The sequence below is a fragment of the Triturus cristatus genome, chromosome 2_2, assembly GCF_964204655.1.
Source record: "Triturus cristatus chromosome 2_2, aTriCri1.1, whole genome shotgun sequence".
Lineage (NCBI taxonomy): Eukaryota > Metazoa > Chordata > Amphibia > Caudata > Salamandridae > Triturus > Triturus cristatus.
The window spans coordinates 313,761,528-313,788,222 of NC_140582.1; the positions used below are offsets into that span (position 1 = coordinate 313,761,528).

Genomic DNA, 26,695 nt, shown 5'->3' on the forward strand with positions numbered 1-26,695 from the left:
ACCTACATGTATGCTTGAAATCACAGGATCCAAAGTAAAGGCCCTCATTGATACAGGAGTTTCAGTGAAAGTCATGGGGATACAACAATACAGATGCCTCCTACCCAAACCAACACTCATTCCGTCACACATCAAGATCTTTATGTATGGGCGCCTTTCACCATTGCCCCTGCTAGGATGCATGACTGTCCAAGTGAGGTCCAATGACCAGGAGATCAGAACAACACTCCACGTCGTAGACTAGGAAGCCAGTACCCTGCTAGGGAATCACCTTGCAGAAGACTTAGGAAAGATGTTGTTTGCACGGACTGTGAAGGTGCTCCAAGTTGAAGAATTACTGAACCAGTTACCTGGACTATTTAGGGGCTCAGGATACCTAAAAGCCCCACCATTCAAACTGCACATTGAGCGCTCCGTCAAGCCCCTGGTTCTCCCCCACAATCATGTGCCATTCAACCTGAGGCCACTTGTGGAGCAGGAGCTGGAAAAGCTTGAAAAACAAGGCATAATCAAAAAGGTGTCAGGGCCCACGCTGTGGGTGTCCCCTATGGTGATAGCAGAAAACCTGAAGCAGCCAGGTAAAATACTCCTCTGCATAGACATGCGTCTCCCGAATTGTGCCATCAAATGGGAACGCCACATCACGCCCACAATGGATGACATTAATTCCGACCTTAATGGCTTGAGATGGTTCTCGAAACCAGAACTAAATGCGGGCTACCACCAGCTAGTTCTCTTAGAAGAGATTAGGTATATAATGTGCTTTACCACTCACTTGGGGATACGCCGGTACAAACAATTTAACTTTGCATATTTTCAGCTGCCAAAGTATTCCAAGATTCAATACAGGAAACTCTGTCAGTGCTCCAGGGTGTCATGAACACGAGCGATGACACTCTCATTCACTCAGCAATAGCTTAAGACCACCACTGCCACTTGTGAGCGACCCTGAAGCACTTCTGGGAGAACGGAGCCACACTACACAAAGAGAAATGCAAATTTTTCCAAAATACCATTGGGTTTTTCGGCTATGTCTTCAACCAGGACGAGGTACTAGCCGACCCCCGGAAATCACAAGCCATTAAGCAGGCACCCGCACCAACTACTGAAGTACGCAGTTTCCTGGGTATGGACACCTACTGCGGCTATTTTAGTCCAAATCTTGTGACCATCTCCAAACTGCCAAAAGCCCTGACCAAAGTATGTGCCTGCTGGACGTGGGGTCAGAAAGAAGAAGATGCCTTCTAAAGGGCAAAAGAAATTCTCCTTAATAATGCCACCACGGCCTATTTTGACAACAAGAAACAAACGAAACTGCTCGTAGACACGAGCCTAGTGGACCTGGGAGCAGTCCTCACCCAGGAAGTACAGCCCAGGAAATGGGCTCTGCCAGCGTTTGCAAGCAAGGTGCTGACCCCAATGGAAACATGTTATGCGCAAATTGAAAGAAAGGCTCTGGCAATTAAGTGCCCTATCACACAGAAGTAACATACTGACCTGGGTACAAAAATCCCACGGACTTCCTCTCACGTCACCATTCCCAAGCGGCCGAACATGAGGAAAACAGTGTTGATGCTGTAGAGGACTCATTAACATGCTCTCACAGAACACCTGCCCGAGAGCCCTTAGCCTCCATGACATCGAAGCAGCAATGAAGGACGATACTGTGCTCATGAGAGTGAAGGACCCATGCAGAACCGATCATGGCAGAGCTTTCTGCATGATGCCAATGACTGGGCAGGCCAGAGCAAAGACTGGCTGACCAAGATGTGGAGGGCGCGAGATGAGTTTAGCATCACTTAAAACGGCATCCTGCTGAGGGGCCACCGGCTAGTAATCCCAGTAATCCCAGTAAGTTTACAACGCCAGGTAACAGTATTGGCCCACAGTGGGCACCAAGGAACAGTACGGTGAAATCCTGCATGCGAGAGAAAGTGTGGTTCCCTGATCTCAAGGCCACAGTGGATGAGATTGTGCAACAGTGTTCATCATGCCAACTCATCATCACAGAGGAACCCAGCACAATCCCACGGTGCAAAATAAGCCTCAACTTTTGTAGATTCCCAGACAGAAGAATCACAATGGTCCTAATAGACAAATACCTTAAATATCCCATTGTTGAGTAATCAAGTCAACAGCCTTTACGAATGTGGCACCGGTCCTGGAAAAGGTTTTTAGCAATGGTTGGCCTGCGAACAGAGATCAAAACTGACAACAGATCACTGTTCCAGGGATCAGAGTTCAAAGAATTAATCAGTCACTTAGGAATACATCACCCCCGCATCACGACTCAATGGTCACAGGCGAACGGCGATGCTAAAAGATTCATGCACACCCTAATCAAGGTGTCCACAATTGCAGAGGGGACACACTCAGCCTCCATAAGTTACCATGAGAGTGGAACGCCACATTGTACTACCCAGCGAGCTCCCTTGGAATCTGATATTCAATGGCCCCAGGTGAGACACCATCACAGTGCACCCATAGTGGACCCACCAGCCCTATGATCCCCAAGAGGCTTAAGTTAGGCGCACACAGTACAATAAACGTGTGAGCCTGAAACAGCGAGCCAATCACGACTGCTCCTGGCAGGCGACAAAATCCTCATCAGGGACCGCAGGCCAAGCAGGAAATTCCGGACATCTTTTGAAGGAGGGGTGTGGTTAGTACTAAAGGGTTCATGGTACCATGGTCACAGCAAACAAGGGAAGCGAAACAGTTGCGAGAAACATTTCCTGGTTGAGGAAGATAGATGTCCCCAGTCAGCAGGTGTAGGCAAGGCAGTAGAAAGTGATTTGGGGAACAAAACCCACTGTTGTGTCCTGCTCCCTGGTAGTGCGAGTCAGAGTAGAGCGAATGAGGAGAACAGTAAACCCAGAGACAGCCAGGATGTGTGAGCTGCAGAGAGGCCAGCTAGTAGAACGCTCACCTCAGCAATATGACCTATGGACAAATCCACAACCGAGTCAGCGACTCAAAGACTTTGTATGCCAAATTCATCAATGGCAATTTATGACCAAGTTGGGGGTGTGTAGTGAGCCACTGGGGAACCTCCTGAGTGAGCCCTTCCCCCAGATATGCACTTGATTAATCCTCTGGCCAGGCCTAGCTATAAAATAAAGGTGCGTAGAACGCACGTGGTCTTTTGATCTTACTGCCTGACCGTACACGACTGGAGAGTGTGTGCGTGCAGTATTGGGCTCTGGGGTAAAGCGACACAACACGCAGGGGCCCTCTCTGGTCCTGGGGGCACCCTGTAATAATTCCACAAAGCACTCTTCCAATGTTAATGTTCTATCCGTCTGCCAATGCATTTCAGGCCCTTGTCAGGGGGATGAAACGCTAAATAAATGCAATTAGAATGCATAAATATGAACAAGCATGCCAATAGGCTACTTGTCTACACACTGTACAGCCACCGTTTCCATCACACGTAAAGCATTTTATGAGTATATATTAGCTAGGGCATTAATCCACTGATCTGTATGACCTTACTCTGTAATGTAGCAATGCACGATCACTTCTGTTTATTAATTTTATTTGAAAAAGTTTCCAGAAAGATTACATGGTTTTAAATAAAGTTTGTCTTTCGGTTTGTTCAAGCTCTCATCGACGTTGTGTGGGGCTTGGCCTGTTTTCAGGCTTTTTCCCTGAACACTAGCGCTTGTTAGTAGATTTTTTTCAAGGGACATTGTGCTTGTTTTGTACGTCACACCTGACAGCGTTGCGGCCTGAGTTCAGCTGGCTGTGAGCTCAGGGGTAGGAGGCGGCACCCCGTTATCCAGGCAGCCGAGCTGGACGCCTTCCGGGCTGGGTGCCCAACACAAGCGGTTCTATTTCATTGAATCTTTCACCAAGCAGCCTCTGCTCAGGGTGAGTTTGCTAGTTGACGCAGCCTCTGATTCGGTTGGGAGGAGCACTGCAGTTGTCTGGGCGGTGGTGGTGTCAGGGCTGAACCGAAGCTGTCGCTGCTACGCCTCTTGGATACAGGGCTCAGGGGCTCGAGTACCCTGCTTACATGCAGCGTGGCTAGCGGCCACTGTCTGCATTTTTGGCACTGTGGGGTTTGCAGTGGTGGCCTGTGGCTCAGCCTTGTGAAGCAGAGTGCAGGATCGATTCAGCCAACCCGCAGCAGGAGGCCCACCAGCCCCCAGGTTTAATTTTGCGTCAGTGGATGTCAGAGCCTGCAGTGTGTGGAGGGTGTAAGGTATGGAGGGCGTAAGGTATGGAGGGCAGGGGTAACACCTGCCACAGTGCATCAGCGATGCGTCTATTCTGGGTACAAAAGGCAGCCTTTACACCTTCTCCATCCTTATCGAATAGTTATTCTGTCTCCCAAGTCCCGTGCACTTCTCCTTGGGTGTTTCCCAATTGTTGACCTGCATGCTTCACTCTTATTGTTGTGCCGCAGGCGGTCTGGATCCTGTGATTTGAGGAAGGGTGTGGTGGTGATGTCAGACTAACCTCATTTGTTTTAGGGAGCGGCGGATGGAAGGTTCTGTCTACTCTAGGCAGAGCCCTCGACATGTAATGTCATAGTGATGCTTCCATTGGCTGACTACTGCAGACTGGAAGAGATTCTGTGTATTTAATAGGAGTGTGTCAGCACTTCTCTGTTGCAAACATAGATTATGATATAGTGAGTACCTGCTGCTCTAGCTTTCCATTTCAAGCTGTTTTTTGTGTGGTTTGTTTTTACAGATAGATCTCCCGCAGCGAGCCTGTGGGATGGAAGGGGGTGTTTTAATGTTTTCCATTTTCAGCATATTTTTGTGGATATCAGGAGTGTGTTTTCCCGCAGAGTAGATGTAATGGGTTTATAATATTTTCATAGCCTGACTAGGGTAAAAGTACAATATTTTATTTGAAAATAGTGCTTAACATAGGCTTGATTAAGTTAGCATAACTAGGCCGTGTTTACAATAGTCATATTGTAGAAAAAGTGTATGTTTATTTGTTGTGCGCGAGCTGCACACTTTCTTGTGTTTTATTTGTTTTCATAAAATGATCGAAAGTCAGCTGCAAAGCATGGTCTCTGTCCTTGTGTGCAGCTGTAATTTATCTTTAGCTTTCTTGGGGGCGGGATGTAGTCGTGTTGCAACATTTCAAGGCTATGAGCTAACCACCTTTAAGAATGTGCAGAAGCATTTCTCTGTTTTCTCGTGTTATTGAATTAAAAAATCTTACAATTTTATGAAAAAATCATGTATTTAGGAGCCAAATAAACTAATGTGCAAGTATGTGTTATTTTGAAATTAATAATGCGATCGGTGCCGTGCAAGTAGTTTAGTGGTGACCGTGTACTTAAAAACAAGTTATTAATTTGTTTGTTTTCTTTGTGCAAAACATTATAAAAGACATGCTTGTTGGGGAATATCTAGATTTTTTTTTCCTACTAGACTTTACTGTTATTCTTTTCCTGCTTTTTGCTTAGAGAGTGCTAGATGCTCATCGTCCTTTCTGTATTTAGGCCTATTTATTGTTAATTCGTTTTTTAAAATTTCTTAAAGGCACATGGTATTTTGCATTTATCATGATTTTGGTTTTATGCAAATTCCCTTAACTGTAATGACTTGCTTTCTGTCATGCTGCTAATATCTGAATAAATCTACAAAAACTGAGATGGTAAAAGCCTTGTTGTTGAGGTTTTCTTAATGGTCTTAGCTGAGCGTTAACATCCTGGGTTCTCTCTTTCTTGCCCATAGACCCTTCTTAATTAATTAGAGGTGGGGGATCGACAATAGCTTTACATGTTATAGCACGTGTTGCAGAGAATCGAAACCCAGTAGGAGCTACCTGAAATGCAGCATTGTTTGTGGCTGCAAATGCACAGTGCTGCATGTGTGAGCTAGATCCATAAGAGACTTGTGACGTAAATAGAAGTAACGTGTTTTTAGGTCTCGGCTAGCGTAGGCTGCGCAGTCTCGCTGGCAAGATTTAATGTTTTGGTTAGATTTCTCTATTGGGCTTTAAGCCCCGCCCCTCCTTTCCATTGGCTGGCGTCACCGTTTATGCTAAACGGTGGGCAGCCATTGGAAAGGATTGTCTCGTGACGTACACTTTTCGCTTTTAGAGCCGTCCCAGTTGGACTGGCTGCCCCGACTTTCTGCTGGCGTAAAAGATTTTCTTATCTTTATGGGGCCAAACACATGGCCCCATAAAGATAAGAAACCTGTCATGCGAGTCAGTCCAACTGGGACGGCTCTAAAAGAGGAAAGAGGACCGTTCGTTACGGGAGAGCAGTCCACAGATGCGATGCCTCTTTGGTAAACCAGAGTACGAGGGTGTTCTGGCAACCTCGTTCCTACCCCCGCCCTTCCACGGACTATATCATAGCCGAAGGCCCAGGCAGCGGGCAGCTGTTCCCGAACTCTCCGCCAGTCTTTAAATGGCCGCCGTGCAGAGGATTCGCTGAGCAGTGCGCCCCCCTCTGCCGCCTCCTTTCCAGCTTCCTACCCCGCCTGCTGCTGCCGGAGCTGCCTTCCCTGGAAACCTAGCTCTGTATAGCGCTGCCTCAGAGCCTTGCACGTTGCTCCGGCGAGGACTGGGCGGCACCGTTAGCATTGTGACTGTCAGACGGCGGCCCATCCTCCCCAGGCCCAGCAGCAACCGTAGCAGCACCGGTGAGAGGTGAATGCGTCTCCCGCCACTATTGTCCTGAGGGTGTCTGTTCAGGCTCCTCTCACCCCACTCAGGGCATGGGCACTAAATGAGGGCCCTTTTCGCAAACAAAGGGGGGTTGACAAGTTTCATTTTCTTCGGTCATTGTTTTTGTTTAACAGGCAGTTTTATTATTATTTTTATTTTTTCTCCTTTAATATTATTTCCCCCTCTGCCAGCAATGAAAAACAAAACCACCCATTTGCTTCTGTTACAGATGAACTTCCTCTCCCGAGTGACATCCTTTATTGGATGAGCATGAACTGTAACTGGTTTATTCCCAATTCCTTTTAATAAACGATGCATGTTTCAGAGGCCCAGCAAAGTATGATCATGTCTAGCGGTGCGTTTTAAAAACTGAATCGCTAGGAGAAATAAGCCCACGGGATAAATGTTTTAATGCGTTTTTATTTTGTTGATAAGGGTTTTCCATACAACAGACTTTGTTGTGTTGTTATACGGTGCATTTGGGCAAATGGTAGTTGTATTTGTAATGCTTTTTGTGCGTAAGATGATGCCTCCCTCTCCCATTCTGTAAATACATGAATAATTTATTTGTTGAATGGCTCCCGGTCTGCATGTGAAAATGGTGTCGTAGTCCTAGGAAACACTGCCATCTCGAGCACCGAAACGCACATTAAGTATGCTGTTGTTGCTCTTATTCTATGGAGTGGACAGGGGCGCATTTATTCGAGAAGCTCACGTTTGACGGGGTAAATGGCGATGGATGCACCTTGCCTGCTTATTGGATACTCTGTTGATTATTTTGTCTAGGGTTTTGTGCCACTATACGGCACAGCTAAACTAGAGCAGGCTGCCTACAATGGCTTCCCGGCTGCCAGCAATGGAACAAGCCCTTTCACTTTACAGCTGCATGCTTGGGGAGGTTGCATACGCCCGCAGCAAAAACAGAGCAGGCTGCCCAAAAGGGCTTCTGCCCACTTCTGGCAACGATCAAGCGCTTTAGCTTTTAATTTCCAGACCCTCGTAGCAGGTGAGCTGGCGCCACTCTGCCCACTTTTAGGGCAGACCCTTTATTTTACAGCCAAGAGGTCTGGTTGCAACTACGCAGAGCAGGGAAGATTCTTAGGTAAGTGCCCTTGCTGCTCTTGTTGACTTTCACAATGCTTGTTTTTAAAAGCTCCTGTGCCCCAGTTTCAATTTAAACAGCTACAATAGGTACTTAAAGAAGTTGGATTAAAATAATGAAAACCTACATCTTTTACTTGTTTTAAACAATGCTTTACAGATATTGTCACAGTTAACAGATCCACATTCGTGTTTACCAATGCTTGTTTTTATTTTGTTAACCGAGCACACAGCCCATAACTGCTCCATCACAATTTGACTTTATAAGAGTGTAATAAAGGTGCGCGCGGGCGGATGTGACACTTAGCTGAAGGTGTTGCTGACGATATGAAGAGAAAGCAAGGGACCTTTTGGGGAGTGGCAAAAACAGATTTCGGACAAAAACATACCTTAATTCGGTCAAACACTGTTATACATACTGCGGGATTTTTTGTTGCAGGCGAACTTGAAGTCAATGTATGTAAGGAAGAAGTGCTGCATTGTAGGGTGCTGCACTACAAAAAACCACGATTCAGTGGCTGCTGTAAAACACAATCAACACATCAATTGTGGTTTCATTGTTGCTTTTTGTGATTGTCAGCATGGCTGTTTAAAGTGGCGAGAGGACTGAACACCTTGATACTTGCACATAAAACGCTAGTGCACACAAGGCATCCTGTGCCGCACAAAAGAAATGGTAATGTGCTGGGCAACTTGAAGTGGTTTTTAGGTCTCGCCTGGCTATCGCATAAGCGATCGCTCAGCGAGACTTGTGTAGGGGCTTCAGAAAATGCTCCCAAAGGCTTCCCAGGCGGATCGGGTGGCCGTTACGCGCACAACCACGCGTATTCCATTTGCCACCAGCTACTTTGTGCGCTGCCTCACGCATTCAGAGAGATTTAGTAAGGGGCACAAGACCTTAGGAATGCGGTTTATGGCCAGTGCATGTGAGGCATTCAAGCGCGAAGCTGGCATCTGGCATCGGACTTGAAAGCAGCAGACTGCTTTCGCCAGCGCGCGCTCGGCCTCACTTCCTGCATCCCCTCTTACAACAATTAACTTTCGTTATAACTCACAACCTATATGCTCGTTCCCTCCCACCCTTCCTTTGATGTCCGCTTTTCTTGTTGTTTACAAACCACGCCACACACTGCTGCACGCCACACACTGCTGCATGCCGCACACTACCGCACGCCACACACTGCTGCATTACACACTGCTGCATTACACACTGCTGCATTACACACTGCTGCATTACACACTGCTGCATTACACACTGCTGCATTACACACTGCTGCACGCCGCACACTGCTGCACGCCGCACACTGCTGCACGCCTCGTACTGCTGCACGCCTCGTACTGCTGCACGCCTCGCACTGCTGCACGCCTCGCACTGCTGCATTACTCACTGCTGCACGCTGCACGACACTGCTGCACACAGCACACTGCTGCATGCCGCTGCACGCCTCACACTGCTGCACGCCTCACACTGCTGCACGCCTCACACTGCTGCACGCCTCACACTGCTGCACGCCGCACAATGCTACACGAAACACTGCTGCACGCCTCACACTGCTGCACGCCTCACACTGCTGCACGCCTCACACTGCTGCACGCCTCACACTGCTGCACGCCACACACTGCTGTATGCCGCACAATGCTACACGACACTGCTGCACGCCACACACTGCTGCACGCCACACACTGCTGCATGCCGCACAATGCTACACGAAACACTGCTGCACGCCGCACACTGCTGCACACTGCTGCACGCCGCACACTGCATTACTCACTGCTGCATTACTCACTGCTGCATGCTGCATGCCGCACACTGCTGCATGCCGCACACTGCTGCATGCCGCACGCCGCTGCATGCCGCACGCTGCTGCACGCCACACACTGCTGCACGCCACACACTGCTGCACGCCACACACTGCTGCAAGCCACACACTGCTGCACGCAACACACTACAGCACGCCTCACACTGCTGCACACTGCTGCATTACTCACTGCTGCATGCTGCACAACACTGCTGCACGCCGCACACTGCTGCACGCCTCACACTGCTGCACGCCTCACACTGCTGCACTCCACACACTGCTTTTATGCAAGTTTATGCTACTGACATTGTAAATGACAATGCCTTTTATTTGTTTTAAAACCAAAACCTAAATAAAAGGCATTGTAATTTTACAATGCCAATAGCTCAAACTCTTATAAATGCGAGACCTATTGCATTGCAAATGCTTGTTGCAGTTGTAAAGGGCTTAGTGTGGTTTATGTGGCTTCACGTGATATTATACAGAATACATGCTCTATGTGTGGGAAAGCATTATCAAAATAATTGTTGCTGATTTACATTTAAACTACATTTGTCTTTGATTGGCAAAGTCTTCTAATTGCTCATTTGATTAGCTAATTAGTTGATTGGCTTGTACACTTCACAACCACAGGTGGAAGAACACTACATGCAGTGCTTAATTTGAACATGTGGTTTCCGGTGCCAAGTACCGGCACTCAATCATCAACACTGGTGCTTTTCATGAGCACCAGTAAACGACAGCTCTCTCTCTCTCTCTCTCTCTCCCTCTCTCCCTCTTTCTTTCTCTCCCTCTCCCTCTCTCTTTCTTTCTCTCTCTCTCTTCTGCTCCACCCATTTGCTTCTGTTCCTCACTTTACTGGCTGACTAAAATATAAACACTTTTGCATGTTTTGTTTATTTTTAGTTACAGATTCAATGCGGTATTGTAACCGAAAAGCACAAAAAGCGCAAGCTTGCAGGTGCGCATGTGTTGTATGAGGGCCTACAAAATAACAGGCAGCCACATCACAGGCTTTTATTTTTTTTTGGGGGTACCATTTCCCCACTCTGCATACCGTCGCTGAAAATCAGTGGCATAGCCAATAGATTAAGGTGAGAACTACTTTCTTTGCCATTGCTTGATTGTCCATGTCTATGCTTTCATGTACTTCCAGTGAGCGAAAAAAGAACAAGCATTAAAAATGCAATAGGTCTCGCCTTATATTAAGTTAAAGCGATTTTGCTTTGCTATACAATACCATTAGCAAAGCAAATGGCTTTAACTTCACCAAAGGCGAGACCTGTTGCATTTTCAATGCTTGTTTTTTTTGGGGGGGGGGGACAAACATGTATTGAGCTTGGCTATGATGAACAAAAAGTGCACTATGCGTAAGTGAAATTCTCATAGTCCTCTCATTGCACACACTATGCGTGTTGCCAAGAATTCCTGGTCTTGGTCCAAACTGCATTATCCTAGGGTTTCATAGGTCGAGCCTGTTGCTATTGCTTTATTTGACATGTCTGTCAAACCCAGATGACCGCAGTCGGGAGCAATGGTGATTTGTGCATTTTATTTGATTTTTGCCTCTTTTGTGAATGGGATTTGACACATTTAAAACACGTTAAGTAAGCCATAACTTAAGATCATTAAAAACCTCAAATTTGTATCTTGGCAGAATGTACTGAGAAAAAACAACTTGCTTCCCCAATACAAATATTGCATGGTAGTTGTGTGAAATATATCGCTTCATATCTGCTTCAAGTGTCTCTTCTTCCCTCACTCCTGCATTTTGTCTTTCTCTCTTCCCTTGTGCCTTAGTTAAACCAGCTATGCACAGGGTTTGAGGGCGGGCATTGGCCAATCTGATGACAGGTCTGATCCAAATTTCTGCACTTTGGATATGCTGCTGGTGTGCACACATGGATTATTCAGTGCCGAGCTTGCATATTGGGTCTAGTAGGAGTTAGCCACTTAACCCTTTCGCTGCCAGCCTTTCCCCCAAGTGCCACGCCCCTTTTTTGGCTATTTGGGTTGGTTCGTGCTTAGGCCCCCATAACATTTTGTCCACATAAGGTATCCATGCCAAATTTGATTCCAAATCTACCCAGGGTTGGTGGATTCCCCTGGAGGGGACTGAGAAATTAGGCAAAATACAACTTAATTGTAGGGTTTTGGGGGGAAAATAGGACAAAAGTGCTGCACAAGAAAGCATCTGTTTGTTTTCCCTGCAAAGGCTATCAACAAAGGGGTTGTGGTGCTAAAATCACCAGCTTTCAGGAGCAGGCATACTTTTGTCAGAAAACCAAAATTATCTACACAGTTTTGGCGTTTTACTGGGATGTAGCCTGTTTTTCCTATTTATGTGATTGCAGCCTCCTTCCAGTTAATGGTATAAATGGGTGCTAAATCAATAATGGGTCCCGGAAAGCTATACATTTCTGAAAAGTAGTTAACATTGTGAATTCAGCAAGGGGTCATTTGTGTAGCTCCTTCAAGGTTTTCCTATAGAAAGTAACAGTTGGAGTCAAAATAATTGAAATTGAGTTGAAAAATAGAGCCATTTGTCCATACATTTTCACCTAAAACTTATTTCAACTATGGTAGAGTTTTGAAAACCATATACCTTTACGTCCGTGGGACCCTTCTGGGTGCAGGGATGTTTAGGTCTTGTAGGTTAGCCAAGAACCCGAGGTACCCAGAGCCAATAACTGAGCTGCAGCTTCAATGTTTTTTCATTGTGTACCGGGTATAAAGCAACTCATTTGGTAAAATATAAAGAGTGAAAAATAGGTATCAAGGAAACCTATGTATTTCTGAAACGTGAACAAGATATGGAGTTCAGAAGCAGTGGTTATTTGTGCAACTTTAAATTTGTGGGCACCCATATTAGCATGTGAATTAGAGGGTATTTTTTGAATTTGTTTTCTTTTTTACACACTTTCTTACATTTGGAAAGCAGAACACTTGTTCTACGTTTCTGTGTTCCCCTAAGACTCCCGATTAAAAATGGCACCTCACTTGTGTGGGTAGGACTAGTGCCCGTGACAGGGAATAGCCCAGAACGCAACGTGGACACATTTTTCCAGTGAAAACTGACCCTTTTTTTCGCAATATGCCTAGCTGTGGATTTTGGACCCTAGCTCAGCCGGCACCAAGGGAAACCTAGCAAACCTGTACATTTTTACAACTAGGCACCCTGGGAATCCAGGATGGGGTTAATTGTGGCTCTCACCAGGTTCTGTTACCCATTATCCCTGGCAAACCTCAAACTTTGTCAAAAAAACATCAAATTTCTGTGATGGAAAGTTCTGGAATCTGCTGGGAGCCGCAAACAACCACCCACCCAGCGTTCCCCCAAATCTCCTGATAAAAATGGTACCTCACTTGTGTGGGTAGGCCTAGTGCCCGCGACAGGAAATGGCCCAAAACGTATTGTGAAGACATCAAAACTATCTATCACTAAACAACCTGGTTTTGGAAGGGAGTCACCTTCATTTCTGGTCCCCAGCTAGACATCCATCTAGGGAAACCTACTAAACCCAGACCATTCTGAAAACTAGACACCTGGGGGAATCTAGGGAGGTGTGGCTTGCGTGGATCCCCCAAAGCTTTCCTACCCAGAATCCCCTGCGAACTTCAAACTTAGCTAAAAAAAACAATGGCTTTTTCCTTAAATTTCTGTCTGGGATCACCGCGCAGGCACAGATTTCCTACCACCCAGCGTTCTCCTCAGTCTTCCGATTAAAATGATACACAAGTGAGGGATCATTTCTTCAGAAGACCGAGGAGTACGCTGCGTGGTGGGAAATTTGTGTTGGCACGGTGATTTCCCCCCCCCCCCCCCAACTTTTCCACACACAAATGTGAGGAAAGTGTGACTTTTTAGGTAAATTTGAGGTTTGCAGGGGATTCTGGGTAATAAAACACTGGAGGATCCACGCAAGCCAAGCTGCCAGCAAAGCACCATCCATGCATGCCGCCAGCCAAGCGCCATCCATGCACGCCGCCAGCCAAGCGCCATCTACAAACATCGCCTGCCAAGCGACAGCCACGCACATCACCGCCAGACATATGCCATCCACGCAGACCGCTAGCCAAGTGATAGTCCACCCACACTGCCAGCTAAGCACTAGTCTACACACACACCGCCAGCAAAATGCAGGTTCACACACAGCCAGCCGAACTCGAGTTCACACATGCACAGAAAATTTCGCTAGTGTCTAGTGGATTACAGATGAGCTTAAAAATATCGCTAATCTGCCCCCAAGGAGGGCAAAATCGGCCAAAAGGTGTGCAAAAATAAAAGGGGGAGCGACCCTTGTCTAAGGGGCTGCTCCCTGACATGCCGATAAACCTATCTCTGGTGCCTAGTGGGCTCCCCCCCCCCCCCCCCCCCCCCCGGCGCAGATTGAGGGCTATTGCCCCCATCTGCCCCCTGGGAGGCAGAAAGACTGGCTATGTTTTTGGGGTGGTGGGGGCATTGACATCTCCATTCTGGGCTTCCCCCAACCCTGAACTACTATAAACAAAATAGTCCCTGGCTTCCTAGTGGGCTATTTTTTGGTGGGGTGGGCCAATCCCATCCCTACTCTTGCTAAAAAAAATCCTTGGTGCTTAGTGGGCTTTCTGCCCCACGGGGAGGGGGGCAGATTGGGAGCTATTGCCCCCATCTACCCCGGGGGCAGAAAAATGGCTTTATTTTTTGGGGGGGGGCATTGGCATGCCCATTTTGGGAAGCCCCCACTCATAAACCTAGATAAAAATGTAACCCCTGGTTCCTAGTGGTCTTTCTGCCCCTCCAGGGGCTTATCAGGGGCTAATACCCCCATCTGCCCCAAGGGGGAGGGGTTAGAAAGACTGTGCCTAGTTCTTGGAGGGGTGGGGGCACTTCAATGCCCATTCAGGGCAGCCCCACTCCTAAATTTACATTTTAAAAAATCCTTAATTCCTAGTGGGCTTTCGGGTCCCCGCTGGGCGAAGAGTGGGGCTATTGCCCGACCTGCCCCTGGTTATTTTGTTGGGGGGTGGCGGCATAGTCTTGTATGTTGTGGGAAGCTCCACATCTTTTATTTAAAAAAAAAAAATCCTTTGCGTCTAGTGGGCTTTCTGCGGGTGCAGATTGGGGGGGGGGGTAATAACCCTGTTCTGCCTCCGATAGCGGGCAGAAAGACTGTCGCTTTTTTGTTTGGAGGTGGGAGCATTGGCATGCCCATTTTGGGCAGCCTCCACCCCTACATAGTCAAACAGAATAATCCCTGGCGCCTAGTGGGCTTTCTGCCCTCCCCACAACGGGGCAGAAAGACGTTTGTTTTACTTTTCCTTTGGGTGGGGGCATGGTCCTATCCCTCTTTTATAATTAAAAAATAAATCCTAGTGTCTAGTGGGCTTCTTGGCCCTCCCCCGAGAATTGGGGGGGTTATAACCCACATCTGCCCCCAGAAGACTGCCCGTTTTGTTTTTGGGGGTGGGGGCATGAGCATGCCCATTTTTGGTAGCCCCCACCCCTATATTTAAATAAAAAAGAAAGCCTAGTGTACTTTATGCCCCCTTCCCTCGGTCCCTGGGAGGTAGGGGGGGGGCAGAAAGACTGAGTATGTCCTTAAAAATATGGGGAGATCAAAGGCCCTTGCCCAGGAGGCGGCTTCATGGTGTCTAGTGGTGGGATTGCCCTCCAGCAGTGATCAACAAGCTGAGACCCACTAAGGAAGGGTACCATTGGAAAGGGGAGATTCTCCCCTTTCCAATGATACCTCTCCAGTCTGCCTATGTGCTAGTGGGGCTGAGATAACCCCACAAGCACGTAGGCAGTGAAAGTGAAACAAGCTGATCGGCTCATTCGTCCTTACACTGAAGGAAAGAAAACAAGCATTTACAATGCAATGGTCTCGGCATTGGTAAAGTTAGAGCTATTGGCATTGCTCATGACATTTTTTTTGTTTGTTTTTGTTTTTAAAACATTTAAAGAAACGGCATTGTCAATAGCTCTAACTTTACCAATGCCGAGACCATTGCATTGTAAATGCTTGTTATTAATCCCTGACAGCAAACACCGACGGATGCAAAGTGGAGCCAACATAAGATCTTTAAAGGCGGGCAACTAGAGCCAAATTTTTTTGGGGGGTGAAAAAGATTTCGGGGGGGGGGGGGCTACGTCTTCCAGCCATAGGCAGAGTGGCTGTAAAAAGGGGTGGAAACACAACAAAAGCCTCATTAACGAGCAAACGGTCTTTTAAAGACCTGTGAAGTACTCTGGTCCGGCTGCAATTAGAGGGACGCCAGCCGGGCTGACACACATGGGGGGAGGGGGGCTGAAGGCCGGTGAGCCCACGTTGCGTCTGTGCGTGTTTGGATGCTGTTGGGATGGGGGCAAGCAGGACACCTAGAAATTAACAGAAATTGACTTACCTTTATGACGGTAAAACACCGACGCGGTACTAAAATCCATGGCTGCCTATATCATTATGTACAATAAATCTAAGCACCACTCCTGGGCTTCCGTACAGGAGTCCACGATGATACAACCGAATGAGCATGCACTGGCAGCAGCCGCCACGTCCCCTCGCAGGAAAATGCAAAGTCCCTCTGCAGGCGAGGCTGGCTGTTGTCAAGGCACGGTCTGCCTCCCACAGAAGGTGAAACCGGTGCACACCCCAGGCCGGAGGACCGCTCTGAGGACAGGCGCACTGCGAACACGGCAGCTGAGAAGTGGCGTGATTGTCATTTCCAGAAGACCCCGAGTTTTTAATTCTTTTTTTTTTTTTGCCAATGCGGTGTTTGTATGTTCTTTCTTATTTACATACCTTGATAAGAAGCTGGAATATTCGTCTCTATAAATTATTTAAATCACAATGCACTCATTAAAACTTTCAAAAATGGAATTTCTGATCCAAAGCGATTATATACTTAGGAGCATTAATTACATAAACACAAACCACAGCTATCGAGAATCGGAAGGCAATTTATTTTACGGATCTATTACCTACATTTTGACTAGACAGAGACGTGATCCTTATAAGACTTCAGTCCCCGCTACATTTAATTAACCATGAAGGGATTGAACAATGACCACAATTCTGCCCCTACACTGATACACACAAACTTTTCAGCGGTGTGCTCAGCTTGGTCTGTCATGCCTGCCTCTTTTATTATGAATGTTTTAAATTACAAATAAAGTTATGATAAGAATCAATTGTTAGGCTGTAGGTGCTGTGGCGAGACTATCTACACAGAATCACATATAGTGTTCATGATGCTGGCTCGCGAGGCAGTGCTCAAATGCATCTATGTGCGTCACACACACTCCCCTCTATAAACCGCAGGGACAGAAAAGGCTCCATTTCACACTGCTTTCTTCGAATCGCTTGCCCTGCATTATTTCTGAGGGCGGATTCCAGACACTGCTGCGTTTGCCTGTGGGGGTTTTCCGAGAGCTATCTTCCCTCTCCGCCCACACGGATACATCGGCGAAAGGCATTCTCCCAAGCAGCTCCCTGCGCAGGGGTTGATACAGCCATATTTATCAGCCCTCTATCTACAGACAGGGAATACCGAGAAACCATCCCAATGCCGGCCCTGCATGTCAATGAGCCGGGGCGGGGAGCTCGGGCCGCCTTCAGAAAGATACGGGTACGCAGCAGAGCGCGTGGGGGGAATGGATCCTTCCAACGCCATATTATGTGCAGCTGCTGGGCCTCCCCGTGCATACGAATGATACGCAGTGTAGCCGTGACAAGTAACCATTTGTTTTTCCTAGTCTGCACACACGCCACTCGCACCCAACTCAATGTGACAACACCACATGCGCAGAGAAAGGCAGCCCCAATACAACCCAAGGACCCCACATACGGCATCTCTTACCATGCATCAGCTGTGGCTCTGACCTCTTATCCACAACAATAACAGAGCACTTGCAACAGGCCTGAGCGGGGCGTGCAGGGGATTGTAGTTCCGGCACCGCGTCTCGAACAACTAGAAGTCCAAAGAAGACTACATTAACTGTGGGGTACAGCAGAAAGAGGGCGGGATCTAGAGTTGATGAGAGCAAGGAGCGCTGGGGGCTTTAGTTTCACCTATCCTTTATCGGTACAGAGAAGACCAATGGAGAGACAACATTTCCCGTCTAGCACAGCAAAAATGAATGGCGGAAGTTTGGCTTAGAGAGGGAACAGGACGCGTCTGGATATGTGGTTGGATGGCACGAAGTCGAGTAGAGGAAAGCAGCGGGGGCATTATACCGTACAAGTATTTGGTGTTGAGATCAAGAGGCGCTCCAGACCTGTAGGGAGGAATAGCGTCTTTGGACGGGACCTCTTGAGCTGGAGTGTTATTGGTTCCTATGATGGCCTATAATCAGGTTGGACTTGAGTAAATCATTTATTTCTCCACCAACCGGCAAGCAGTGGAAACGTCCCTTGCATATCAACAGCTCCCTTCCCAGTGCACAGCTTAAACCGTCAACAAGGCAGTGCAAAAGGCACACCACCGCCTTTCTCCGAGGCAGAGCAGAAATGCCTCGGAGAAAGGCAGCATCATTTTCGGATTCGGGGGCGTGTTTTGCTGTTGTCTCCTCCCTGAGACTTCTCGCAAAAAACACGCCCCCCGATCCGAAAAGGACGGGGCCTAATCGGAGTGACTGACCTCTTCTCCAGTGGCTGGCCAGCATTTACGAGGCCAGCCAATGGAGAACAGGGGTGAAGAGGGGCGGGTTCAAGCCCCTCTTCTCCAAGTCATTAAATCTCGCGAGCGAGACTGCGCAAGCGCAGCCTTCGCTAGCCGAGACCTAAAAATGCCTTGGGCAGCTGGGGAAGCTCTTCCCCCAGCTCTCTAGGCTGAAAAAAGAAAAGGAAATCCCTCTGCTGTTTACAGCAGAGGGATTTCTGTCAAAAGCACAGAAGGGGCTGTGTATTTGTGGACCTATGCTTTATGTAGAGAGGGGTGCACCTAATGTTCTTTCCCCTATAATCTAGTCTGCTCTGGTGTGATCCAACCACCGGCGAAGATACAAGGCTGCATTGAGCCATATTTGTTTGATTATGATCTTTTTAGATGTCTTTTTCTTCTTTCCACTTCTGATCCACCTTTGACTGGGAGGGCTATGAATATCTAGAGTCATGCAATATATGGTCTGTGCAATGCCCTACATGTGTTTCTTCATGCCTTCTACATACAACATCAGTCAGATGAAGAATTGCCTGGTATGGTGCATGTTCATGGCATTACCTTCAGCCTTAACTAACACTTGCGATTAATAGGCTTGTACACATCATGTCCTACAAGTGAGTCTTGTTTGTAATTTCAGTGACTAGTATGTCCCCATTACATACTGAGTCACAGGGCTCATTTGTTTGCAGGATGCAGAGGGCCTGCCCTTTATTAGCTGTTGTGTACGCTGCAAGCAAGTTAGGAGATTGTCAGAAATGGTGGGTTCAGACCCAGTGGTAAAATTATTTTCTGTGGTATTACTGAGATGATTTGTTTCTCTGTATCCTACCCATACAATCAAAAGGCATGGCTTTCAACCCCATTGTGTGTGCTATACAGATATTGGTAGAATACACTTATAAATAGAACTCCCGGGGCACATAATGTGGTCATTCCTGTACCACCTACATGGATGTATTTGTTCATATATTGTACAGAGTCCAAAACACATGACATACAGCAGCATTCCACAGCTATGACGTGACCTGCTTCATCTTTTTGTGATTAATGTAATGTGAGATCACAAGCAGTGTATTGGAAGGATAATGGTACCTATGTTTCAGGCTTTGTATCATAACTATAAAGTCCCTTCAACTGCTTTTTCTTAACTTGATTTAATACTTGATGGGGGGAAAAAATAAACCCTTGAAAGCCCTGAAAGTTACATGAGGGTTCTAATAGTTGAGTTCTCAGTTCCCATCCCCGTTCTCCGTTTGTATCGGGAGATTTAAAGCACTGGGTTAGCCACATTAAAACTGCTGGATGGTGAAACAGCTTTTTCGACTTGCGTACAATGCTTCATTTTTTTTCAGTGTGCTTTTCTAGTTGTTGTATAAATCCATTTACGCTTTATGTACTTTAAAAAATAACATGTAAAATCTTTCTATGTAAAAGCACACAAAGTCCACACTTTCCAATTCTGTGTGAACATGCAATCGACTTGCCTGTTTGGGGTAAATGTTTTGCTCTGTTCTCAGTTGTGTGATATCTTATGACGTTGGCGTACATTCTTGAACCACACAAATATTCTTCTGAAAAAAATGTCCCTGTGGTCACGGTGGTGTGGTAGACACACTCTACTCCAGGAGGGTTAGGATATCTCCAGTTAGAGAAGTGTACCTCTTAAACCATCTATCCTCACCCCCTTCAAAGCAGCTCTTTAGGCAAAGGGTTTCAAGTAGTCTGCATACTATGTACATATATTTTCTTTCAAAACATGTTATTGTGAGTCGACTGTAAAGTAGCTCTACATTAATGCTACTTCTTACCCAAATTCTGCACTTGTAAATATTATTATGGTGTGAGCAAGGGAAGTGCATTCTCCACAGTTAAATGCCTATTCAACCCAGTGGAATTTGGGATAAGGTGTGGTGTTGGCAATGGCTTGCCAGACCAGAGTTGTTGCGACCTAAGTGGCTTTGATTTGGACTGCACTATCTATTTGGATTTGGTTAATTCCTTCAAAGACGCCACTTAAATGCACACAATGTGTGTGTTTTTTTTTTTTTTTTTTTACACCAGCCCCTAAAGATGCTTTGGGATGTGTTTATATTAGTAGAAAAGCCAGTCAATTAGAACATGTCCACTATGCAGATTTCCGACACATACATAGCAAGCGCGCCATAAAGCTTCACAAATAACAGTATCTCGAGACAAATGAAAGATATCGCAACACTCTGTAATTTGTGCATTTTTGTGGAGCTTGTGTGTCCTAGTTACATCACACAGTTGCAGTGCAAAATAATATTCCCGAACTACATTGTGGACCTGATTACAAGTCTGGCGGTCTGAGGACCACCAGACTTGTGGTGGCACGGCGTTGGCGGTCTCCTGACTGCCCGATTATGATTTGGGCGGTGGAACTGCGATGGGGCCACCGCCAAGGAACCGCTGTTCCCTGAGGGTGGTGCGGTGGTTCAGAGGCCGGAATATGCTTGGCGGTACCGCTATGCTCCCGCTTGGCGGGACAGCTATGGTCCCGCCAAGCAGATTACGAGTTTCCTCTCCACCAGGGTTTTCATGGTAGCTCCTGCTCCATAAAAACCCTGGCAGTGAGGAAACAAACTGGACCCTACAGGGTATCCTTGTGCCTCAAGCGCGGTGTACGCACACAGGAGGGGACACCAGTTACTGCACGGCATGGACTTTCAAGTCCATGCCGTGTCGGAAGTGTTTTTGGCATTCCCATTGTGGTGCCAATTTTTAAAGGCACCGCCGTGGGACTGCCAAAAAAAGTCTACCAGACACAAGTTTAACTCGGAATCTGGCGGGAAGCCCCCTCCCCTTGTTTGGTGGCGCACCGGCACCGTTAAATTCGTAATTGGGCCCTAAATCTCTGTTTGGTTTAAATGTGGATTGGGTTCGCACTAGAAATGTGCTGAAAAGTTAATTTGAAGGGCGCTTTTGACACCTGGATGTGTTTTTTATGCCCCACCCAAAATACTGTGCATTGCCGATCTTCATGCATTTAAGAATAGTTTTTTTCTCGTGTTCTGCAATTACCATTATTTTTAAACTTGTGCTTTTTGCACCCTTTTAGCCCTAAGTGTTTTTGCTTTCCTAATCCAAGGCATTCTCGTAACCTCATGCACAACCCGGCAACGCAGGGATCCCACGTTCACATAGCAGAAACCATTACAAAGCATCACATCGTACACACATTGGTAACAGGCCCCATTAAATACACCAGACTATCTTGCTTTGTGAGAAAGCCCAAAACCCTGCAGAAATGCATGCACGAGCGACCAGAGTAGCTAGCATAATTATGGCAACAATTCATAAGATAACACATGGGACAAGGGTGCTTTTGAGTGAAGTTTTCTTTTGGGGAATATTGTTTTAGAATTTGTATACTAACTGAACTGAGGCGATTGAAAAATCTGTGCTTACTGGTAGAGTAGAAAAAAAATCAATTGTTACATGACAACTATAAAGGCGAAGAGGTTTATGAGTTTATTATAATACCGAGGGGTATGGTGTACCGGGGATTCTTTACAGTCTTGCTGCCATTACAGTTAGTCTCTGAATGCTAAAACAGAGAATTTGGATTTCTATGATGATGAGGGGCAGTAATCAGTCTTGATGTAACTAACAGTATGACTAATGATAAGTTCCCTTGCTGACTCTGGCGCTTTGTGCATGTGCCAACCTGTCCATCATTGTGGCAGACTCTATTTGTTTTATTGTACTGGAAATGCGTATCATGGGTCTTCATGGAAGTGCTTAATATCATTTTGGTTTGCTGTTCACCATGATAGTGATGTACTATGAGCGATAGGTGCCCATCCAACGTGGTACTTATTTTACCATCCGTGGCTGCCACCACCATGTCTAGGCTGTGACAGCTCTCGTTGGTGGTATCTGGTTCTAGTAGAGTGACACACACCTTCTCATCTGCACAGCATTATGAAAACTGCTCACTGGCTCTCCCTAGCAAATCTGTGTGGCATGTCCATGTCATGACTAGGCCCTTAATTCCCACTGATTGTCTTTTATGTGCGTGAATTGCTTGGGTTCTTCCAAGGTGAAGTACTGAGTTTAGGCCCTTCCGCCCCCAAATATATTCAGCCCCTACGTTTGTAGCATGCTTGCTAAGGTACCTAGTGCTGCTGTCTCCCCATTCTCCTTTCTCTTTGACCCTGCTTTGCTTTCCTGATATATTTGTATATTGTTTACCCTCTTCCCCATTCCTGGAGAATTCAGCTTAAAGCCAAGTGCATTTATTTGTCTGCTTTTGAGTTCAGTAGGAAGGGACATTTGTGGTCACTGAACCGGGACCAAGCTAATGCGCACAGGTCATCCTATGGCCTGACAAGATCCACCTGTATAATGACAGGTTCAAAAGGTATAGTCACAGCTATACATTGTATTGGAATGGTGTAGAGACACCACCTGACTTGTTAAGGTCTGTGGGATTGTGACCAATTGCGATTTAACTTTGGCACACCGGAAAGGAAAACACACTTTGTCATGACTGGCTTTCCTCAAAAGTTTGTCCCAACTTTGAATCTGAGCAGTTGGTCAGAGTCCATCTACTACTGTACTACACATATGCTGACCTCTTTAGTTTATCCAGCGTACAGCTTTGTAGGTCGAGCCTGTAACAGCGCTTGCGCTGTTGTGGCGAAGACTTTATGTAAGGGTTTTTTAAATGTCACCTCACGCTCGTACATGCTCATGCATGTGCTTTTTGTTTTGTCCCAGGCTATTGGCCTATGTGTGAGTCTTTTTAATAAACACAGCACGCAATTAAGCAAAGGCGGGCGCATTGCTCCGCCCATGGCCTATTGGTTGCGGTTACCCGCACGGGCGTCATGTGTTATGCGTGCGCGATAATTCAAAACACATGTCTTGGTGTGGCGCACGCATGCTCTCGCGCCTAGCGTTGCAGTGCACAGATTCCGAAAAGTCATTGCCGAGCCGCGCTGGTATTGGTCCAGCCTGAAGGGATTCCCCAGACGTCACTGCCGAGCCGCGCTCTGATTGGTCCCAGCCACGAGGGCTTCACCCATGCTCGTCACCAGGTACCATCTCTGACATCTGGTTGCTCTCCTTCATTGGGGCAAAATGGTGACCTGGTTCGGTATCTCGCACAGGCATCAGTAAACCTCAGTTTCCTTCCAACTGTCTGAGCTGGCTGCCCAGAAGAGAAATGCAGCCTTTGCTTCGGTCTGCTTGACGAAGCCCTCTGAACTGGACCACGAATGCGCCTCCGATAGCCAGGCCGTTTATGATGTCCATTGTGACCCCACAGTGGCACGAGAGTCTGCGCCTGTTTTCTGGTGCGTAAGTGATCAGCAGATGGCACACACTGCACAGGCCATGGGGTGGAGGGAGTGGGTATTCCTGCACGTAGGATGGGATACCTCAAAATGACAGTATCACTCCTACCCCCACGCACGAAAGAACAAGTGATCACGTGGCCCTACACAGATTGGCAATGGGTCTAGTTAACCTGATTTTAAAAATGAAACCAACAATAGCGCCCTCTCGCCTACCTTGGACCTACATAAGTGGAATTAATAAACGGGGGTGTGGAATTTAATAAAATATCTACTTGTCCATGGGGCAGGTTACTTTATAAATCTACTTGTCCTGTAACAAAATCCACTTGTCCCTTTTGTGCCATGTAATGCGGTGACAAATTATGGCAGCAATACCCTTATATAAGAACTCCGAAATAGCCTCTCTGAATATGCCAGGGCTCCTTCCATAGCAGGGTATGAATACTAGCAATTCCCTTATGTTGCCACGTTTCCACAGATCTACATACTGGCGCTGAAGTTAAGCAACAGTTTCAGGGTTGGAATGCCCTTTTGAGTCTGTGCAAACCTACTAACTTGCATGTTTTAAGAGTTTTCACCTACTCTTCTCTAATCTTTTCCCATACTGAGAAAGGTTGGATATTTACTCCTGACAATGGCAGACATAAAACTTCTTCCGTGGTTGGGAAAAAAGTGATTGGAGGGGAAGTAAACTTGCAAACGCTCGGATTTTCGCATGAGCAAATCTACACATGCATATTTGCTCATGCTAAAATGTAGTTCACAAATATTTTCTAGTACTACTATTTCTTGGCCTACTTCTGTAAAGTCTTGTGAATTCAGGAAAGCCGTATATCTGCACTTTATGCAAGGACATAAGTGCACTTTTGAGACTTTACTTAATAATTGGCCCCCTAATTAGGTCTGGCGTTAACCATGACATGTTGTGTTTATTAAAATGTCTCTCTCTGTCAGTTGGCTAGCTTCACTGTGAATGACCGCATTCTGTTCTTTCACAAGGAGCATAATTGACACACAGTCGTTTTGTTCAGTGCCAGGAACTACTGTGGCAATGTGTGCTTTTTGAGACCGAAACAATTTTTGCTTTTGCCAATGTTTGTTATAATGATGAGGGCCCAGCAGCACCCACACCAATAAGGTTTTACGAAAAACATGCCAAAACAAGTCACGCATTGATAAAACCAAAAGACTGACCAACAATTTCAGACCAATTGGCTTTACCAATGCTTGCTTATTTTTATGTTTCCCATAATCTTATTAAAACTGGTTACAGTGATTTTCCATTATGAATATTTTTGGGAAATACTAGCATGCATCAACACATTTTACTAAATGATGCTGCAGAAAAACGCTACCTAAAATCTTACAGTAGTTTAGCTAAATGTTTTTGCTTTTTTTTTTTTTTTGTGAACATTTTATCTTGAAAGCAAAGAATAATCAATCTTGCTTTCAAGCATCTCCATATATTTGCATCTAATCCGAGCGCATTCTGGGAGCAGTATGCATAGCCTCACAGTGCTAAACAATGAAAGCGTGTGCACCCATTTTTATACTTTAACCACTGTCAATAGTAGTCTGAGCTTACAACATGTACTTCGATCGCTCACCCTAATAATAAAGGTTTTGCATTTATGAACTATAAATACAAGTTTGAACAGCGTTAAAACATGGAAACAAATATTACCTTAACTGCAGGCAATGCTTTCCCTGATCCATCATGTGGGACTATAAACTGGCAGTCAAAGGGTTTGTGATGTAGAGGGTTGGGCCTGCTTGTCCCAAGGACAAAATACACATGGAAACTTGTTGCCCCCTGACTCCAAACAATATGTCCCGGGCGTCGGGCTATAGGAATTCCACACCCTGAATAAAATAAACAGCCAGTGTGCACACTCCTCCTGAATTCAAGAAAGGAATTTCAAGACCGCAACGACGGGCAGTTAAATTTCAAGGAAGCTCATCTGCTTAAAATCAGTTGCTGGCGTTTTCTGCTCTCTCCAGAATGCAGCCCACCCACTACCTAGTCATCTAGAACTTTATTTGGGCAAAATGAAACCAGTGTCGCTGCTTCACACCTTCTGGCTGACAGTAAATTAATTGGAAGACGTTCTGAGTGAGCTCAGTACAGAGTTTCACTTTCCTGTGAACCAGTTCAGCAGGCGAAACCAAACCTCACCTGTAAGAGGAAACTGCGCAACTCGCTGATCGGCGTGCTCCCTCCCAGCACCCTGGGGCCTGGTGACTCAACAGTTGCAGCGTTGCTGCAGCAGGTGTTGTACTGGGAGACTGAGCTTTGGGTCGGAAGAGGAAGGATGCGCGATGTGTGCCTCAGAGCATGGCTTGTTTTATCACGCTGTTCCTCATAGCATTTCTGGGTACCACCTGGGGCATGAAACTGGCTAGGGAGTGAGTCGTGCCGCTGCCTGCGTGCCTTTCGCCTGAAGCCCTGGAGAAAGCCCGACTACAGCTGAACGAGAACCAGGACACCTTGCACCAGGACATCCAGGAGGTCGGAGATATAGTCATCACCCGGCCGGACATCGGCTTCCTGCGCATGGATGACACCTTCATCTTGTGGTTCCTGCGGACCAGGAAGTTCAACCACTTCGAGGCCTTCCGCCTCCTGGCACAGTACTTCGAGTACCGCCAGCAGAACCTGGACATGTTCAAGAACTTCAAGGTCACCGACCCCGGCATCAAGCAGGGGCTGAAGGACGGCTTCCCGAGGGTGCTCTCCCACCTGGACCACTATGGACGGAAGATACTGTTGCTCTTTGCTGCAAACTGGGACCAGACCAGGTAAAACTGCAGACACCAGTCTCTGGCTTACATTCTCAATTTGCTGCTCACCCAGGCTCGCTCTTTTTGTGGGAGGTATTTGCACATATATTTTTCCACTTCCTGCTTGAGAAAATAGCATTTCCACGGGTCATGTTTAAAGACTGGTTATAATGCCTCCCTTCTTTTAGCAGAAGATTGCAGTGAAAGGAAAATTATGGGGCATAATGTGGCCCATTTTGTAATAGTATTACTTCGTCATTTTTCAACTTGGTAACGCTCTCTGGGCATTGCTTGTATTATATTAGTACTAATTTAACACCCAAATATAGCAATAAGCAACAAAGCTGACCCCTTCAGCTTTGCAAAGGTCCTTCCACTGTGCATTTACACATGTCATAT

General features: G+C 46.6%; 1 protein-coding gene and 1 pseudogene across 3 annotated transcripts in view; both read left to right on the top strand.

Moving 5' to 3' along the window:
* Positions 1-292: 292 nt before the first annotated feature.
* LOC146862175 (clavesin-2 pseudogene) lies at positions 293-26,318 on the top strand (annotated as a pseudogene).
* Positions 3,684-26,695, top strand: part of SCOC (short coiled-coil protein) — a 51,845-nt gene continuing 28,833 nt past the window's right edge. For 2 of the 3 annotated variants that reach the window (XM_085641364.1, XM_085641365.1), the window contains exon 1: positions 3,684-3,873. The gene's annotated coding sequence lies outside the window, so the exon portion shown is untranslated. Of the gene's footprint in view, positions 3,874-3,921; positions 4,208-26,695 lie in introns of those variants that run through there. The other variant, XM_085641366.1, reaches the window with a different exon arrangement.